Source organism: Epinephelus lanceolatus, chromosome 8 (genome assembly GCF_041903045.1).
Source record: "Epinephelus lanceolatus isolate andai-2023 chromosome 8, ASM4190304v1, whole genome shotgun sequence".
NCBI classification, from domain to species: Eukaryota; Metazoa; Chordata; class Actinopteri; order Perciformes; family Serranidae; genus Epinephelus; species Epinephelus lanceolatus.
Window position 1 is genome coordinate 44,522,331 of NC_135741.1, and position 20,096 is coordinate 44,542,426.

The 20,096-nt window shown below is 41.4% G+C and overlaps 1 pseudogene; it reads left to right on the plus strand.

Annotated features, from left to right (window-relative positions):
* The first annotated feature begins 3,450 nt into the window (after window positions 1-3,450).
* On the plus strand, window positions 3,451-17,754 carry LOC144464201 (uncharacterized; annotated as a pseudogene).
* The last annotated feature ends 2,342 nt before the right edge of the window (window positions 17,755-20,096 follow it).

Sequence of the window (20,096 nt, forward strand, 5' to 3'; positions counted from 1 at the left end):
AAAACGGCAAATACATTCCCCTGTTATAATTTCCCACCAATAATAATAATAATGATAATAACGTGATAGTTCGGCTGTTCTAGATATTTGTTATAGCCTATTCAAATATTCAATGACAAAAACGCTGTTTCTAGAGAACTTGCTAAAATATCTGAAATGAACCATCATGCCTACTTTTTCTTAACATATTTCATCTAGGTGCAGTGTCATTACTAGTTCAGCTTTACTAGACATTTGATATACTCAGTAGATGTATCTTTTTACGACCCTGTTTTACAACAAGCCGCAAAAAACCTACCGTCCCAAAAACGCCGTTTTTAGAGTACTATCTAAAATAACTACGATTAGCCAATATCCTTGCTTTTTTTCTTAACATAGTTCATCTAGGTGCAGTGTAATAACTACTTCGGCTTTACTAGATATTAGATTTATTCAGTAGATCTAGCTTTTTACAACCCTATTTTACATGCCGCAAACGAACCTACTGTCCCAAAAGCGCCGTTTCTAGTGTATTAGCTAAAATATCGAAAATTAGCCGACATCTTTACTTTTTCTTACCATAGTTCATCTAGGTGGAGTGTAATAACTCGTTCGGCTTTACTTGATATTAGATATATTCAGTAGATAAACCTCTTTACAACCCTATTTAGAGCCCTACTTTGCATATCAGAAGAACTACAACTATGTTGCTGATATGTATCAAACTGCATGGCGCGGTCCCAGGGAAAAAAATCTAAGTGTTTGTTCCCAGATTTGGAAGTTGTAAATATTGAATTGAGAGTACATTGTGGACTTTAAGGGGATGGTAAACACATTTGTGAAATCAGATTTTAAATATCTAATTTCTAAATGGGTGAAAATTAATTTTATCCATATTTTATCCATATCTGACAGCACCCACAGTTGTTGACTACGCTCACATGATAGCTGAGGTCAAGAGCTCTCTATAACAGTTGGTCCCATGTCTGTACCCCCTTTCGTTGCTGAGTTATAAGTCCTCAAACATGCACTGAGGTCAAGGTTCAAAGGTCAATGGATGAAAGCAGGAGCCATGTAGAATCTTCATACTGACATGTCACTCTCCAGGTTGAGACCTTTCCAATGATGTATTTGGTTTAGCTCTACGACAAAGTTTAGATTTTTTCATTTTTTGGACACAAGCCATGCCAGGTGTAGTTTCAGAGAGCACTTTGAAGGCCCCGTGTATAAAGTGAGTTTTGTTTGTTTCTTTGCTTGTTTTTTTCTTTTTTTACTGTAGATAGTTACTAAAATGAGTCATCCTCAGACAATACAATACTACTAAAAAGTAAAACCAATAATAACAATAATGAAATAAGCAAAAATAATATTAAAATCATATTGAAATGTTAAAATTTATTTCTATTCTAAATTTCTATTTACAGAGTGGAATGGTAGCCTAATAGATAACTTAGATAATATTTATTATTGTTTAGACACTTCATTATTGCTTAGATACTATTTAGCCTATTATTGTATTTACTTTTAGCATGTTCTACTTTTGAGTAATTTCCGAGAAGTTATGATAAAAAAAATTAAATCTTACAGAGTATAGGAGACAACCTCTTCAATGTCTCACGTCAATTAATTAACACGATTTGTCGGCTTTTTATAATACCTTTTTTTTTTTTTTTTGCTGCTGTCTCCAGTTGAGAGTGGTGATTTGCTAAATACATTCTACAATAATAATTAGATTAACATTTGGTCTATAATATTGTAGGCTATATTACGCATTTTAATTAAAAAAAACGGAAGAATAAAAGAAATAAACACCGAAATAATTACTTTTTTTTATTGATACTCCTCTCTGAGACACACACACACACACACACACAGACTCACACACACATTGAACACGCGATTGAATGAATGAATGAATGAATGAACATTGGAAGTGGTTCAGCCACAGTCCCGCCGGCTGGCTCACATTGAGATTACATTTGTTTTTTATTACTAACAAAATGTTTTATATTGACCGTATGAATGGTTTCGTTTTCAAGTAAATATTTGGAAACGAAAATATGCTTTGGTGTACTTTTACAGAGTTTTGCAATATGTATATAGCCTACCTGTATCAAAATGTATAATTTTCAGCAGTGGTTGGTGTGACAGCTGCCACGGTCGGAGGTATAACCAGCGGGGCAGCCGCTGGTTCTGTGGCGCTGGCTTGGGGTCCACTCTCCCCTGGTGGAGTGGAGGGTGGCCGGGTTGCCAGGGGCAGACGGCTCCATGTGATGGTGTTTCCTCTCTGGTTCTTCCGTGCTCAGCCTTATTTTTATCTTCTTATTTATTTATTTATTACTGGCGTTTGGTTTCAGTTACAGCAGATGGATGTCAATCTGAAATGGATTGAAGCCCACAGACGGCAGACAGCAGCTACAAAACAGTAGTGGAACGCACCCCATCCACCCACAGCACAATGCTCTTAAAGCCCTACACTATCAAAAGCTGGCAAAATACATTTATTTTATTTTATGGCCTTGACATTAACCTGTCATATTGTTGAGTTATCAAGGACACTTCCGCGTTTTTGGGTGTATACAAGAATGTTAAAGATATCATTGAGGAAAACGAGGTTGACGTGACGTGATTGAATCAGGGAATCTGTGTGTCCACCACGGGAGAGGATCCTAATTGACTTTACATTGGCATTGTTTTCGTGGTGGCAGCACGTAATTTCAACCCATTACGTGCTGCCACCACAGAATGCGGTGTTAAGAGGTCGTGGTCATTTCACGTATTTCTGTGAGATGAGGTTGTTACAGTCAGGGCGGGATGTAAATGTAAAATTTTCTTTGTCTAATATAAATCACTGAAAGAAGGTTCATTTGTAGTTCTAAACATATTCAGGGTGTTTTTTTACTCAGTTTTTGTCTCCCACGACATTATTCCTCTCTCCTACAGCAGCCATTACAATGACATGCATATGGATAATTATGCAAATTAGGTGATGACATCATTTAGCGACTTCTAGCGACTTTTAGGACAGCCAATAGCTACTTTTCTTACTGAGGAGTTGGCAACAGTGTCCATGTGTTGATTTTGAATTTGAAACGGCTAAGCCAGGTGAGACTGATATTGACAGCTGCTGGTCTAGCTCAGTTGTTAGCCCAGTCAGCTCAGGTGTGTGTGTGAGAGGGAAAACAAATCATGCTAACAATCCATTAGCACTCCAGTCTACCAGGGTGGACATGCTATCTTCACCTCCTTTTGTTATTTTTTTTCCATACATGTGCTGCTTAGTTTGACTCTATTTGACTCGAAGCTGCAGCTCAGCACAGCAGAGTTTACACCCGCTTGAATGTGGTCCCGTCATGTCGCTAATTGGCGGAGCTAGCGTTAGCTTATTTTTTGCCAATAAGCTAACGTTACCGCCCTTTAGCGACATGGCCGGCTACTACTAAGTTAAATTAAGCAAAGTATGAGACGAATATGGACTTGTTAAGGGACTTCAGTGCTTACTTTACAGTGTCGTGGACGTCAGGCAGAGGTAGGCTATCAGTGCTAATCAGTCAGTTTTAGCCTCAGTGATGTGGTGTTGTTGACTTTGAGTAGCTGTGGTTGCCTCTATACTAAATGCATTGCTGGTGTGTAACGTTATAGATCAGTTTAATGCCCTCAACAATGGCGGTGGTGCTGACACGATAGTATCCGTGTGTTGATTTTGAATTTGAAACGGCTAAGCCAGGTGAGGCTGGTATTGACAGCTGCTGGTCTAGCTCAGTTGGTAGCCCAGTCAGCTCAGGTGTGTGTGTAAGAGGGAACACAAATCTCCAGTCTACCGGGTGGACACGCTATCTTCACCTCGTTATTTTTTTCATACATGTGCTGCTAGAACTAGAATCTAAACAAGATGAATTGAAAGGTGCCTTCAACACCAATCATCTTCAGGAGTCACACGTTCGAAAACTGATGGCTGAAACATACTGCATTCAATGTGCAGCTATCAACAAAGGAAGCACTGTAAACACAGTGCTGGAAGAGTGGCCCTTCCTTTTTGAAGCTGTTCACCTGTTTGATCACACTTGTACCCTCCTCCGGTTCACACAAAGATGGCAGACGAATTGTCAAGAAAAGGAAAGAGCATCAAAGATTTCCTAGACACCAAAGGGATAATGTTTCAACTAGGTGACGATCCACTGCAGCTGATCTCTGGCATCTCGAAATTCTTCAAGGAAAACCCTGATCACCTTTTCTACCAAAATGAGGTAAGTAAAAATTGACTATTTTCCATTCACTAAAAGATTTTTTTAATGCTCTTTATATGTGGGCTGTTGGCTAGTTTTTGTCCATATGGCACAACAGTGTAAGTATTTGTTTTTCTTCATGACCCATTTTGCACTGCTGGTGCCCTCTGTCTTGCCTTGAAACATTGTTCATGACATTCCAGGGCTCAACAATAAAGATTGCCCGATTGCCCGGGGCAAGTAAAACTCACGGTCGGGCATGTAAACTAACAACTCACTTGCCCGATTGGGCAAGTTGCTAAAAATAGTAAAAGTTAATAACTAATTGATAAAATAAATGTATTTTAAAACGTGCTCTTCTGCTCTTATGCAGCGGTCTCTCTGCCTGAAGTCACAGGCACAGCTGTGTAACAATGTCCTGCCCACAGCCCCCATTGATATGATTTTGCGCGACGGACGTTTCATATAATAACATAATATACTATTTATGGTGTTATGTCATCGTATCATTTCTGTCTCTACATGGTCACGCGTTAACAATTCTCCTCTGCTCTCTGTATTGCGCACGGCGGAGTTCCGCCACACACACAGGTGAGCACGCTAGAGCGGCTCGGGCCACATTTTCCTGACCAAACCTGACCCCGAGTCCGGTGCAGTTTGTCAGCTGACAAAGTTATTGAAATGGACAGTGTGTAAATAACCAACAGACTGCTGTTGCGCACAGACAAACACGCTGCTCGCACAGCAGCCCAGCATGGCACTCGTGCTGAACTTGTGTTGCGTTCAGGCGTTGTCACGTAAATAACAACTTCCAACACTTAAATAGGTCATAGCACAAAACAGCAGCATGTCAAGTGACTTTTTACTTTATTATATTCAATAAAATTGTATGTTCCTTTTTTTTTTTTTTTTTTTCTACTTGTCTGCATTGGTCTTCATAGCTTAGCGCCACAAAAGGGTGTAAACTTCTTGTGAAGATTGATGCACTGTTAATCTTGCAGTCAAGTATTTTATACCCATAATGCGTGGTTGTGACTGTCACCCACCCTCCCTGGAGACTAGCCTAACAGCCTTTATTGGAAAAACTTCCTAATATGAGCCAGAGAGGGCCGTGACAGTGCATGCGGAGAAGGAGGAGGAAAAACAAACAAACAAATAAACAAACAAACAAAAAAAAAACAGGGGAGAAACAGGCAGTGTAGCTGATGTATTGTGGCCTTGAGGTGGTTGTGCTCCATGCAGATTATCAAAAATAAACATATACATGTCTACTATACTGTACTGAAAAACAAAAACAAAAGAGAAGTCTATACTGAACACCAAAAATGTGAGAGTCTTGGTGGAGGGGGAAAGCCCGATTGTAGAGAAGAGTTGCCAGCGCGGTGTGGTAGGTTTGAGAAGCAAGTGGGCCCCTTTGGAGTGATCCCATCGGTTCTTTGCGATGCATCACGGAGCTTATGTATCGAACATGCATGCATGTATTTGAACCCTCCCAATGTGTTTATGAAAACCATCACCAGGGTCCAGGGCCAACCCTGCGGGGGAAGGGGGGCGGTATGGCACCCCAAGACCGCAGGAGCGCCCAGACCCCAAGACCAGGGAGCCGCAGAGGCCGCAGGACACCACGCAAGCCCAAGGACCCGGGGCGGCAATGGCCGGCACCCCCAGAGAGCCAGAGACACACCCCAGACAGGCGGGGCAGGAGGGCCCACCCAGCCCCCCTGAACCGTGACGCGCAGGAACACAGGCCAACCCGCAACCCCGCCAGTACCCCCCCCAGACCGCCACAGACCCAAAGCCGGACCCCCAGCCCATCCGACCCGCCCCCCACCACCGGCCCACACTGCGCAGCACCAGAACACCCCCCCGCGGGCAGCACCCAGCCCCCACACCAGGCCCCCCAGCCCGCCCGAGGCCGGGAGAGAGGAGCAGGGAGGGACGGGGAGAGGGGAGAGGGAGGAGGGAGGGGGAAGGGCGGGAGCGGAGCGAAGGAGGGGTTGGGGGGGGAGGAGGAGCCCACCCACCCCGCACCACCAGGGGTGGAAACAGCCCCCCAGGGGGGACCGGCCACGCCGCCCCAGGCCCAGGGAGCACGAGGAGACCCTGCCCCCCCCCAGGCACACAGGGCGAGCAGTCCAGACGCACCCGCCCCCAGGGGAAACCGCCCGGCCCCGCGATCCCCCACAGAGCCAGGGAGAAGGCCCGGATTCAAGGGGGAGAAGGTGCACCTAACACATGCTTAAGACCTTGAGTTCTGATGAACCGCTGTGGTATATTGTGGTGAGAGAGATAGAGGGATTAGGGGTTACATCATTAATAGAAACACGTTACATATTACACAACAGTCTTTCTTGAGTTGTAATATTTATATGTACAGGTGGCATATGCTCACAGGCTGAGTGGCACTATACAGACATGTTTAGTGAGTGAATAAATGGCGACCATTTTTCTGTAAAGTATGTTAATTGGTTTCTGTGGCCAGCAGATATTTTCTCCAGCGAAATATGTTCTACAAGGAGATTCAGCCAATGGTTGATGTTGAAGGTCTGTTTATCTTTCCAATTGACTAGGATTGTTTTCTTGGCGATGGCGAGAGCTACAAGAAGAGAGTTGCAGTGGCTGTTTGGGAGGTCAATTGTCATCAGGTCACCAATTAAGCACAGGTTGGGAGATAATGGGATCCTGCAGTCCAAAATGGAGGAGAGTTTTTGAGTGACTGTTGACCAGAAGTGCTGGACGGGTGAACATAACCAGAGTGCATGAAAGTAGGTGTCTGCAGTGTTCTGAGTACACAGTGCATGTGTCAGATTGACTAAAGCCCATTCTATTCATCTTTTGTTGGGTGATGTGTGTTCTGTGGAGTACTTTAAATTGGATAAGTTGTATATTAGTGTGTCTTGTCATCTTAAATGTATTTTTGCATATCTGAGTCCAGAAGTCAGGGTCTGGTGATACACCCAGCTCTTTTTCCCATTTTAAAATTGGTAAATGTATAGAACTGGTCTTTGATAGTAATTTATAAATCTTAGAAAGGTTCTTCTTATTACTCGGAGAAAGCTTTGTAATATGTTTGGCAAATTCTGGTGGCTGCAAATTGTTCTGAGGCGCTGGAATTCTCCTCTTGATTGTTTTTATCAATTGTAAATATTGTAGAAAATTGCCATTTCTTATTTCAAAAGTTTGAAATAAGTTTGTGTATGTCATAAGTATATTGTCTTGGAAAAGGTGATGGAGATGAGTTACTCCCTTCATCTCCCATGTGCTAAAATGGAGAGGTCTTTTGTTAATTTCAAAATCTGGGTTGTGCCAAATTGGAGAGAGCAAGCAAGGTTCTATCGGAGAGTTTGTGATTTCTAGTGTTTTCCACCAGGCTGATAAGGTGGAAGCAATCATTGGGTTCTTAACACTTATGACACTTCTTAACAGTTATGACGTCTGAGTGTAGTGGTGATAAACGGGAGGTCAGAGAGTTTTATATTGTTGCAGTCCGCTTGTTCTAGTTCGAGCCAGGAGTTGTAGTCTTCGTTAGGATATAACCATTTCAATAGGTATTGTAGCTGGTTAGCTAAATAGTAATGTTTAAAGTTAGGAGCGTCCAATCCCCCTTCCAATTTGTTTTTCTGAAGGGTGCTTAGGCTAATTTTTGCTGTTTTGTTCTTTGAGTAGAATTTTATAATTGCAGAATCTAATGACAGGAACCATTTCGATGTGGGTGTGAATGGAATCATGGAAAAAAAATAGTTAATTTGGGGTAGAATTTTCATTTTAACTGTGGCTATTCGTCCCAGCAGGGAGATGGGAAGATTATTCCAGCGCTTCAGGTCACCACAGATCTTATCTAGCAGCGGGCTAAAGTTCAGGTGGACCAGGTCTGATAGTTTGGGTGAAATATTTATGCCAAGATATCTTATGTTGCCCACAGGGAGAGAAAATTTTTGGTCTGCAGGATTCCAAGAGTTCTCTGTTATTGGCAGTATTGTCGATTTGGACCAGTTGATGGAGTAGTCCGAAAGTTTAGAAAAATTTGTTATGAGATTAAATACTTCATGTAAAGACGATTTCGGTTCTTGTAGATAAAGTAAAATGTCGTCGGCATATAGATTAATTTTATGCTCTGAATTGGCGGAATGGATACCTATGATCTTGCTGTTCTGACGGACTGCCATAGCCAATGGTTCGATGAATATTGCAAACAGTAGAGGTGAGAGTGGGCACCCTTGTCTGGTTCCTCTCTGCAAAATGAAGCTTTTAGATGTGATCCCGTTGGTGGTGACTGTGGCCTTAGGGGAATTATATAGGGCTGATACCCACTGGATAAATGACTCTCCAAAGTCAAATCCACTCAGGGTGGCAAATAGGAAGGACCAGTTGACCTTGTCGAAGGCTTTTTATGCATCAAGTGACAGAATAATTGCTTTTGTATTAAAGCGTTGTACTTTACTTATCAGATTAAGAACTCTTCTGACATTATTACTTGAGTGTCTGCCATTAATGAAGCCCGTTTGATCATTATGAATTATTGATGCGATTATTTTCTCCAGTCTAGAAGCAAGTGCCTTTGAGATAATTTTGATATCACTGTTGATTAGTGATAGAGGACAGTAGCTAGAAGGAAGTGTGGGGTCTTTGTCTGGCTTTAGTAATAATTTGATTGCTGCTGTATTCATGTGAGGTCTTATACCTCCGTTCTTTTTGATCTCTGTCATTGTCCTGATGAAAAGTGGTGCTAATATTGTCCAGAAATGTTTTATAAATTCGGCAGGAAAGCCGTCTGGACCTGGAGCCTTACCTGTTGGCATTTTGTCTAATGCGCTCTGCAGGTCATTAATAGTCAGGGGGGCGTCTAACATATTTCTGTGATCCGTGGATAACTGAGGTAAATTTAGGTTATCAAGAAAAGCCTGAATATCTACTGGGTTTGGATTGTTTACTGTTGAATATAAGTTATGGTAGAAAGAATAGAAAATCTGATTGATCTCCTGAGGAGATTGTGTGTAATTTCCGGACGGCCCCTGGATTGTTGGTATCAGAGATTTTTCTTTATTGCCTTGGAGCTGATTAGCCAAAAATTTTCCTGATTTGTTACTGTGTTCAAAATTATTATATCTTAGTTGCTGTATGATAAATTAAGTTTTCTTTGATAGAATATTGTCCAGTTGCGATTTTGTACACTGTAATTGGGTCCATACTTGATCACTTGGATTGTTTGCATATTCCTGTGTTAGTTGTTTAATTTTTTCCTCAATATTTTTTTCTGCGTGCAATTCCTGTTTCTTCTTGTAGGAGGAGTATGATATAATTTTTCCTCTGATTACTGCCTTCCCAGTTTCCCATATTAAGGATGGAGATAAAGTTGGAGAGTCATTGTCTTCAAGAAAGTTTGCCCACTCCCGTCTCACCATTTTGTCAAAGTCTGGGTCTTTAAGTAAAGAGATATTAAAGCGCCATATTGGGGGCCGTTTATGGATGGTTTCTATTTGCAGATTGAGTGATATTGGTGCATGGTCGCTGATAATGATCGGGTGTATTTTTGTGGTAATTTTTTGTGAGATGGAGTTATTTAAGAGAAAAAAGTCAATTCTTGAAAATGAGCGATGCACAGGAGAGAAGAAAGTATATTCCCTCTTCGATGGGTATTTGAGTCTCCAGCCATCGCTAAGCCCAAAATCATCCATATATTCCTGTATTACCTAAGCCGATTGTGATTGCTTTGTGTGTACTGAGTTACTAGATCGATCTAATGAAGCATTTAGGACTGTGTTAAAGTCTCCTTCAATTATAGTTGTCGAGCTGTCTGATAGGTTAGATAGTAGAGAGAAGATTGTGTGAAAGAAGGCTGGATCATCATTATTAGGGGCATACAGATTAACGATTGTATATAATTTGTTAAAGATTGTTGCCTGAATAATGATGTAGCAGCCTTCTGGGTCTGTTACCGTGCTGTTTAAAGTAAATGGTAGTCTCTTGTGGACCATGATAGAGACACCTCTTTGTCTGTTGTTATAGCAGGATGAAAAAATTTGATTAAAATTTGGATCTTTAAGAGATTTTTCTTCTGACTTTAGCAAGTGGGTTTCTTGTAGGAGAAATGATGTAGGGACATGAAGGAGGGAAAAAAATAGAGAAGGAAAGGGAGAATACTGGGTGGGGTATGTGAAGTGTACATTCACACCCTGTGAGATTTTTTTTTTTTCCTTTTTTTCCTTTTCACTAAGTCAGTGTTGTGTTCATTATATATACATATATATCCATATATCCACATGTACATACATATACATCTGCATATATACATACATACATACATATATACCAGGGCCGCACGATTAATTGCATTGCAATCGCAGAATTATCTGTTGCAGGAGAAATGTGTCAGAGTACCATTTTGAATGAAATATACATATATTTATTTATTTATTTCAAGAATAGTGCAGCACCAATATATATATACATGCATACACACATCTTTTGGTCTTTTTTTTTTTTTATTCCTTTTATAATACAATTAAGCTATGGTTCTACTTTGTTTTGTGGTTTTAGGGACACTTATCTCACTCAGAAGAGCCATGGGGTGGTGCTAGAGTGGCGGGACAGCTGCCCATCTATGTATAATTTGTCGACCACAAGAGAGGTCCTATTTCCCTTCTGCCTGTGTTCTTTTAAAATGGGATGTAACACTTTCCGCCTCTCGTTGATTTCCCTGGGGAACTGATCGTTCATACCGAACGAAGTGCCTTTTAGCTCTCGTCCTTTACTCTTAACGAGCATTTTCTGCTGATAATGTTCGAATTTGGCGATGATAGGACGAGGACGCTGACCTCCTCGGGGGCCGAGCCTGTGGACGCGGTGAAAGGTGATGTTGTTGACAGTCTCCGTCGGGATCTTGAGGGCCGTCACCATGAACTTTTTTACCTAGACTTCTGGGTTGTCTGGTGTGCTCTCCGGGATGCCAGAAATGATTAAATTGTCTCTCATGCTTCTGGACTGCACGTCGAGGACAGTTTCCTTCAGGAGTTTATTTTCCTTTTTGAGGAGATCTACATCTGAAGTGACCGCCGCTAAGGTGGAGCGGAGTTCAGCGTTGTTTTGCTGCAGGTCGCTAATCTGCTGGTAAGTGAACTCCAAGCTTACCTTCAGGTCTTTTATCTCCTGGTGAAGCATACCGAGCACTTCTAGCTTCTTGTTGATGGATTCCAAGACGCTAAATTCGGAGGATAATAAGTCTTGTGTATCGGTGGCTGAGTCGGTCTTCTTCCTCTTATTGGGGTTGTCGGCAGGACCCTCCATGACGCACTCGTAGTAGTAGTAGTGATCGATAAACTCTTCTAGGTCCTCCACTCTGGCTGATGGTGCAGGCTGGAGTTGTCACCCGTTAGGTAATTATATTTGTTTGGCTAGTTTGTTGATATCTAATCTAGCAGCTAGGCGCCGCCATGTTGAATCTCAAAATCTCACAGTGGTCTCGCGGTCTCACGCTGCCATCCGGTCTCCTCACCTCCCCATATAATTGTATGTTCCTAAATCTTGAGACACTTCATATGTAAGCTAGACAGACATTTCACCTGCTCATACTGTGCACACATGTACTGTACGTACTTAATCCTAAAGAGCCCTTCTGGTGCCAGTAGATACATAGAAACATCCCAGCAGGCTGTGCTTTGCAAGCATACAAAAAAATAAAAAAAAATATTTCTCATGCGTGTGCTTCACCTCTGCTACTACAACTCCATCCTAGGGGAAACACTGCTGTGTGCGTTTTGTGCAACAGGTGGATGTTGTAGTCTACTGGTAGAGAGAGAGCTAAGTAGTGTTGAAGTAGAGTAGAGCAGGGCAGAGAGATGGAAGCAAAATATATTAAACCCAGTGTTAATACAGCAGAACTGGAGAGAGGGGTGAAAAATAAATAGAGGTGGGCATGGCTCAAGTAGGGCGCAAAATTATAGACGGAGAGACAAATTTTTCACTTTAAGCCCTGACACTGTCATTTTTGTGTAGGAATTAAGCTACAATACATGACATATGTTGTTTTAATTAACAAATACAATGTGAATAAAGATTACATAACATAAAAATAACTGCAGTCTTTGTTATTTGATAGCCACTTAAATTAAACAATTTTTATAGGGCAAGTAAAAACTGACTTTGGGCAAGTAGATCTCTGACCAACTTGCCCGACCGGGCAAGTGAAAAAAAACCTTAGCGTTGAACCCTGCATTCATAGTGTTTATTTGATGTTTTATTTTCCAGCAACAGGACTCCAGCTGCTGCTGGACTGAGCATCCCAAGCACCCCCTGCATCCTTATCATGGGTTTGTATTTTTTTCAATTCAGTTCAATCAATTTTATTTATAAAGCCCAATATCACAAATCACAATTTGCCTCACAGGGCTTTACAGCATAAGACATCCCTCTGTCCTTATGACCCTCGCAGCGGATAAGGAAAAACTCCCCAAAAAAACCCCTTTATTGGGGAAAAAAACGGTAGAAACCTCAGGAAGAGCAACTGAGGAGGGATTCCTCTTCCAGGACGGACAGACGTGCAATAGATGTCGTACAGAAGAGATCAGCATAATAAATTAACAGTAATCCGTATGACACAATGAGACAGAAAAAGAGAGAGAGAGAGACAGAGAGAGAGTGATGCAGGACAGACGGTAATGACAGTAGCTTACAACAACATTAATGAAAGTAATAATATTATAATTATAGTTCTGGCTACTGTGATACAATATGTTGAAAGTATATATTAATATCAGACAGTATACATATGTGACAACAATCATATGTGTATAATAACAGTAGAAGTATGACTAATGATGACAGCAGCAGCAGGAGGCATCTGGCAGGACCACTGCGGCAGCACAACCACACACATCAAACTATCCAGGCACTGCTGCAATATGAGTTAACCTGAGAGACAGTGGAGCACAAAGGCTCCGGAGAAGAAGCCGAGTTAGTGACATCCAGAATGGCCGAGTTAGCAAGATGCAGTAATAGGATACGAGAGAGAGAGAGAGAGAGAGAGAGAGAGAGAGAGAGAGAGAGAGACAAGGAGAGAAGGTGCCCGGTGTATTATAGGGGGTCCTCCGGCAGACTAGGCCTAAGTCAGCCTAACTAGGGGCTGGTACAAAGCAAGCCTGAGCCAGCCCTAACTATAAGCTTCATCAAAGAGGAAAGTCTTAAGTCTAGTCTTAAATGTGGAGACGGTGCCTGCCTCCCGGACCGTAACAGGAAGATGATTCCACAGGAGAGGAGCCTGATAGCTGAAGGCTCTGGCTCCTGATCTACTTTTGGAGACTTTAGGGACCATGAGTAACCCTGCATTCTCAGAGCGCAGTGTTCTGGTGGGATAATATGGCACTATGAGCTCTCTAAGATATGACGGAGCTTGACCATTTAGAGCTTTATAAGTTAACAGTAGGATTTTAAATTCAATTCTGGATTTTACAGGGAGCCAGTGCAGAGAAGCTAAAACAAGAGAAATATGATCTCGTTTCTTAGTTCCTGTTAGTACACGTGCTGCTGCATTCTGAATTAGCTGGAGAGTTTTTAAGGACTTACTAGAGCTACCTGATAATAGAGAGTTACAGTAATCCAGTCTTGAGGTAACAAAAGCGTGGACCAATTTTTCTGCATCTTTCCGGGTCAGGATAGGCCTAATTTTCGCAATATTACGCAGATGAAAAAATGCAGTCCGTGAGGTTTGTTTTAAATGAGAATTAAAAGACAAATCTTGATCAAATGTTACTCCGAGGTTTCTTACGGTAGTGCTAGAGGCCAGAGCAATGCCATCTAGAGAAACTATGTCATCAGATAAAGAGTCTCTGAGTTGTTTGGGGCCAAGAACAATAAGTTCAGTTTTGTCTGAATTTAACATCAGGAAATTGGTGCTCATCCAGGTTTTTATGTCTTTAAGGCAATTATGAAGTTTAGTTAATTGATTACTTTCTTCTGGCTTCATAGATAAATACAATTGTGTATCATCCGCATAACAATGGAAATTTACAGAGTGATTTCTAATGATGTTACCTAAAGGAAGCATATATAGAGTAAATAGGATTGGTCCGAGCACAGAACCTTGCAGAACTCCAAAACAAACTTTAGTACGTAAGGATGATTCATTATGAACATGAACAAACTGAAAACAATTTTTTGTATCATATTAACATGCTTTCTGGCCCCAGCTAACTTGTGATAGTTGTTCACTTGTTTTTGTTATGCTGCAAAGACAACAATAATGTGGGAGCCAAATTTTAGTGCATTGTTGAAAATGTCTAGTTTGATTTGAAATGATACTTTATGTAGTTTGGTGGAGAGAAAATCTTGAAATGTATGTAAAATTTAGAGTCTGAGAAAACAAAATATCGAGAGAAAAAAATAGTTTGTTGCGGAATACCTGTTGAGGGCATTTTACACTCTACTGGTCATATACAGTTGATACTCTATGTAGTTTGGTGGAGACAAAATCTTGAAATGTATGTAAAATTTAGAGTCTGAGAAAACAAAATATCGAGAGAAAAAAATAGTTTGTTGCGGAATACCTGTTGAGGACATTTTACACTCTACTGGCCATATACAGTTTTTATTACTGTATATGGCCAGTAGAGAACCAAATTGTTTTGAATATGGAAGAACGACTATATTTGGAGTGGTTTTCTGAAGTTGACATGCAATATTTTTATTTTTGTAATATCTTATATGTTTAAGGTGATGTGCGATTCAAGATTGCTGTCGATCAGGAAGTTGTGAATGACCACATCAACTCCCCTGTTGTGGCCCTGAGCTACACTTTCCCCTTGTTTTATGTCTTAAACATAAAATACCCAAAGGAGATATCACTTACCCTGGAATTCATACAAAGGTAAGCAACACATAATGTTTGAAATGCTGTGTATAGAACATTTTGTTGTGTTGCTGTTTATTAAATTGGACACTGTTGAATCTTGCTTTCCCCAGGATGAAATATATTGTAAGTCATAGTTGCACTGGCAAGCTCAGGCTCACATGACTGAGATGTAAATAGCAACCACTGGAAACATAAATAGTAGAATTATAAATACAATGGCTGGATTGAAACAATTTCAAGCATGACTTGGCTGAAGCATGCACACCAATTAGTTTGATCACACTTTATGTGATGGTTTTCTCGACACAGATTTAGCTTAGTTCTGGATTAAACTGTATTTTAAAAGTAGAATCTAGTAGTTTAGTCAAGCACTAGGCTTAATCTGTGTCTGGGAAACTGGCACTATATGATTATCATGCAGTTAAACGTGAACATCACTGGTCATTTACATGTCATTCTTCATGTTAGTAAACATAGTTATATCAATACCAAAATAATGATGGTCATGATTACGGTAGTTTATGTTTCACCCAGTCCTACTAGCTAACTAAATATTAAAGGGACTGTTTGGATTATTTGAAGTGCAGTTGTATCCATATCCAGTGTATTAGCTGCAGAAAAGGGTGTTTGGCACACCTTAGTTTGGAGAATCAGTAGGAGTATTGGTGTAGGAAGCTAAACAATATGCTACTTTGGACACAGTCTGTAGCAAACGTACTTTAGACTCCTAAAAAAAAATCAATATCATTACATTGTGCCCCTAAAGTTCTTTGTGCACTCCTTACTTTTTCAACTTTTTCAAAAAGTTAGCGTCAAGCCCTGTAGATGCTCAGTCAGTCAAAACTAGAACAGTCAGGGATGTGCCTTCCAGATCCCTTTCCTAGCAGCCAGTTAAAGGTGGAGTCTGTAGGATTTTCCAGTTGTTCAAATCAAATCAAATCAAATCAACTTTATTTATATGGCACTTTTCATACAACAGTAACACAAAGTGCCTCACAGAGGTTAAAAACAACAAAGATCCAAACAGAAAACAAAAAGAAAAGAGAAAACCCAACCCTCCCACCCAACAAAAAGCTATTTAGCTCATAAAATTGAGTTAGTAGCTAGGTAAGAATGATCTAAAACAGAGACATAAAATGCATCAAAACTAAAACCTATAGGCTAACTAAAATAACAAAAGATAAAGGTTAAATGAGATAAGAACGTAAAAAGAGGAAGGGTAAGAATATAAAAAATAAATAAAAAATAGATAATAGATGGATAAATCAGTTATAAGAGGAATTTAAAATAGATAAATATAGAGATCAGTTAAAAGCCTGATTAAAAAGATGAGTCTTGAGCCTCTTTTTAAAAACATCAACAGTCTCTGCAGCTCTGAGGTCATCCGGCAGGCTGTTCCACAATCGGGGGCCATAATAATTAAATGCCGCCTCCCCGTGTGTTTTAGTCCTAACTTGTGGTATGGTTAAAAGGCCGGTGCCGGAGGACCTCAGGGTCCGCGAGGGTTGATATGGTTAAAGCAGGTCAGATAAATAAGAAGGCCCAAGACTGTTAAGACATTTAAAAACTAATAAAAGAACCTTAAAATCGATCCTGAAGCGCACAGGGAGCCAATGCAGCAATTTTAAAACTGATGTAATGTGCTCCTGCCCTCTGGTCCTCGTCAGCACTCGTGCAGCTGAATTCTGTAATAATTGTAGATTTGAGATACTCTTTTTGGGAAGACCAGAGAGCAGGGTATTACAATAATCTAACCTACAGGAAATAAAAGCATGCATCAGCACCTCCGTGTTGGCCTGAGAGAGAAACGGGCGGACTCTGGCTATATTTTTAAGGTGGTAGAAACCTGCCTTTGTTATGTTTTTAATATGTGGAATAAAACAGAGCTCAGAGTCAAAAATCACACCCAGATTTTTTAGAGATTGTGTTGGTTTAAAATCCTGTAGTTTTGGTAAAAGTTTCTCTCTCTGGCCTTCAGGACCAATGACTAAAACCTCTGTTTTGTCCTGGTTGAGCTGCAGGAAATTCGCTGCCATCCATGACTTTATATCTAAAATGCAGTTAAAAAGGGCATCAATTGGCCCTGTGTCATCAGGAGACACGGCGATGTACAGTTGCGTATCATCAGCATAACTATGAAAGCTGATGCCGTGCCTCCTGATGACGTCCCCCAGAGGAAGCATGTAGAGATTAAAAAGAGTTGGACCTAAAATTGACCCCTGGGGGACCCCAAACTTTATCTCATGGGTTCCTGAGGAACATGTATCCATACTTACAAAGAAGTGTCGATCAGTAAGGTAAGACACGAACCAGTTAAAAACAGTACCAGAGAGGCCGACCAGGTGCCTCAGTCTATTTAATAAAATGTGATGGTCTACTGTATCGAAGGCGGCGGTTAGATCCAGTAGTACCAAGACTGTGAGTTTATGGTTATCTCAATTGCACCTGATGTCGTTTAAAATCTTTAAAAGGGCTGTCTTGGTACTGTGGTTCATCCTAAAACCAGACTGATACTTCTCTAAAGTGTTATTTGTATTTAAAAAATCATTTACTTGGTTAAAAACCAGTTTTTCTAAAATTTTGCTTAAAAATGGTAAGTTGGATACAGGTTGATAATTATTAAGAATGTTGGGGTCTAAATTGCTCTTCTTCAGAAGGGGCCTCACCACCGCTGTTTTCAAGGAGGCCGGGAAGACACCTGTCTGAAGAGAGCAATTCACCATGTACAGTAGCTGTTTCTCAAAGAATCCATAAAATGTTTTAAAAAATGGTGTGGGAATTGGGTCTAAAAGGCAGGTTGTGGACTTATTTGGGAGAAAACTCGACCAAGTGTCCTCGCATCAACCAGGGCAAAACTCTTCAGTGTTTCCTCAGGTAAAAGCAATGATCCAGGTGTGTCGACAGTTAAAATCTGTTGCGATAAGAGACTGGATCTGATGTCATTGATTTTACTTCTGAAGTGGTCTGCAAAGTCCTCAAAAAGGGCATTGATCGTTGTCTTAGGTGATCTGTTAAAATTACTGTTTGTTAAAATATCAATTGTGGAGAAGAGGAATTTGGGATTGTTTTTATTGTCAGAGATTAGTTTTTTGAAGTGGGAAATTCTTGCCTGTTTGACTGCGTTACTGTAGGTTTTGAGATGTTGGCGTCATATTTCGTAGTGGACTGTTAGGTTTGATTTTCTCCACCTTCTCTCAGCACTCCTGCAGTATCTTTTCAGTTGTTTGATTTCCTGATTTCTCCATGGGGGAGTAGGTTTTGTTCTAATTGTTTTGGTTAAAAGTGGAGCCACTGAGTACAGCGTTGACTTGAGTTTGTTGTTAAAATTGTCCACAATAAAATCACAGGGTGCTGGTAAAATCTCTGCAGGAGTGCTCTGTAAAATCTGGATTAAATTTGCAGCCACTTCAGAAGTTAGGTAGCATTTCCTCACTGTTCTCACCAGGGCCTCCTGTTGGTTAAAACTAGTGATGTTAAAAAACACACAAAAGTGGTCGGACACAGCCAGATCCACAACAGAGGACACACCCACGGACAGGCCATAGGTTATGACCAGGTCCAGGGTCTGCCCTCTGCTGTTGGTCGGCTGCGTGATATGTTGTTTAAAATCTAAACAGTTTAAGAGGTTTAAAAATTCTCTGGATACTGGATCCGAGGTGTTGTCAATGTGTAGATTAAAATCACCAGTTATTAAAATCCTGTTGTAGGTGGAGTGAATGATTGATAATAATTCAGAGAAATCACTGATAAAAGAAGTGGAGTACTGGGGTGGTCTGTAAACCCTTATGCAAAGGATAGGAGGACTGCTAAAAACAAAGGCATGATGCTCAAATGACGTGTAACTGCTAAAAGAAACTTCATTTGAGAACATTGTGGTTTTTGTTACTGATGCAGTTCTGCCTCCTCTTTTACCTCCCCTAATAGAATATAAAAAGTTAAAATTTGGTGGGGAAGCCTTGGTGAGAACAACAGGTGCGTCGGTGCCAAGCCATGTCTCTGTAAGGAGAATACTGTCTAGGTTATTGTCTAAAATTAAATCATTTATGATAAAAGATTTGTTTAAAAGGGAGCGCACGTTCAGCACTGCCATTTTAATGTTTGTGCTGAACATGCACTCTTCGTGACTTTTCAAATGGATGTTAAAAACACGGTTAGGTCTAAAAACATTCCTGGGTTTCAACTTTCTAAGTGTAATGATAGTTTTTATGGTGTGAATGTCCTGTGTTTCCGGTTGCAGAGAAGGTGCTACTGAGGGAGAAGTGTGTGTGGTGCAATGTGTAGTGGAGGAGGTTCAGGTTAATGTTGACTGATAAAAGCCGTGATCCCTCCTGGTTTGGGTGGAGGCCATCCCGTTTAAAAAGGTGGGGTCTGTTTAAAAAAGCTATAAAATTGTCGACAAAAGGGATACTTTTGGACAGGCAGTATCCCTTCAGCCACAGGTGCAGCTGAAGAAGGCGGCTGGTGGTGACGTCACCATAACGAGGTGGGGGAAGCGGGCCGGAAATAATTAGCCGCTTCCCCGTGTCCAGCAGGCGGTCCACCAGGGAGACGAAGTCCTGCTTGAGGACCTCTGACTGCTGGTTCCTGAGGTCATTGATACCGGCCTCCAGGACCAGCATGGAGGCCGAGCTGTGCCGTGCAGTCAGCTGGAGGGCGGAGGATGCAACCTCACTGACACGGGCACCAGGGTGGCAGAAGGTGCGGCCGTTGTGCACTTCCACGTGCCTGACCATGGAGGTCCCGATCACTAGCACAGAGGGGGTGTGCTGCTCACGTGTGCGCCTCCGGCTGCCTGGAGGTATGACGGTGACGGGATGGAGCCCGATGTTTGTGGCGCCGGGCCGCGGTTCCTCCTGACCAGGATGGAGGGGAGGGGTCAGGCTGGACAAGCAGACGCCGATTCCTGGACTGGTGAGAGCCACGGCCAGCTGGATGTAGGCCTACAGGTTCCACAGGCGAGCTGGACGAAGCATCCACGGGAGGGAAGACCTGCAGGCTTAGGATGTCATACCTGTTATCCAGCGGCAGCTCCGGAGGCGGAGGAGGAG